The sequence below is a fragment of the Tachyglossus aculeatus genome, chromosome 15, assembly GCF_015852505.1.
Source record: "Tachyglossus aculeatus isolate mTacAcu1 chromosome 15, mTacAcu1.pri, whole genome shotgun sequence".
NCBI lineage: Eukaryota > Metazoa > Chordata > Mammalia > Monotremata > Tachyglossidae > Tachyglossus > Tachyglossus aculeatus.
The window spans coordinates 6,828,569-6,829,735 of NC_052080.1; positions in this window are offsets into that span (position 1 = coordinate 6,828,569).

Genomic DNA, 1,167 nt, shown 5'->3' on the forward strand with positions numbered 1-1,167 from the left:
ATAAAAAATATTGCTTTATCAATCGTATTTATTGAGCACTTACCGTGTGCAGAGCACTGTACTAAGCGCTTGGGAAGTACACGTTGGCTTTATTCCCCTTCCCTGTCAGAGAGTCTCTCCTTGGGTCCCGTTCCTATTACCCACAACTTGTTTCCAGACCCAGATTCCTTTCCAAGACCCTAGCTGCCTTCTTTCTCCGGCTTTTTCTATCACACACTAATTTGTCTCTCAATCAATGAATCAAATCTACTGAGTGCTTACTGTGTGCAGGGCACTGTACTAAGTGCTTGGGAGAGTACAATATTACAGTATAACAGGTTAGAAGACATGTTCCCTTTCCCTCACTTACAGTCTAGGCAGGGATTCTTTATGTGCTACATTTTATTTGCTTTGATCTACCTCTTATTTGTAAATTATTTTATGACTGTCACCCCAAGTGGATTGTAAGGTCCCTGTGGCCAGGCATCATGTCTTCCTTTATTGTACTCTCTCATGGGCTTAGTATAGTAATTGGCACAAATCAGGTGCTCACGTTCCATAAATATGATTGCTGATTGATTACTTCTGTAATTAAAGGCATATGGATTAGGCAAAATAAAATTAGTTCACCTAAAATAATGCTTTGAGACACAGCCCATACTTCTCCATCTCTTAAAGAGTCTATAGAGTCAAATTTATGGAGTTGCGTGTGGGGTGGATGTTGTGAAACCCATTGTGATGATCTGCATGGGCTTGAGACACAGCTGTCGTGTATGTTTCCCCAGAGCCGAACTTCTCCGACCATCAAAAGACAAAAGAATCCGTCAAGGACTCACTGAATCTTCTAAAAATTTTCCAGATTAATATCACAAAACCAGAAACACCACTGGATTTATGTATTCCTACCTGTTGTAGCTACTTTGTAAAGCTATATGTACCCAAATGTATCATTGACAGCATTTTAGGGAAATATTAACCAAAAGTAAAAGCTTTGTAAAAGTCCATAAAACGCTACTAGTGTTATGGTTCTCTGAAGTTAATAATTAACATTTGTTTATTTGCCATCTTTATCGTTCTTAAAACTGTTTACATTTCTTTCACTGGAGGAAAACTGTAATGCTTCAGCAAATTGTTTACCACCTCTTTTCTTGGTGCTTAGGGCCCAACCCAAGTTCAAAGGCTGCAGGA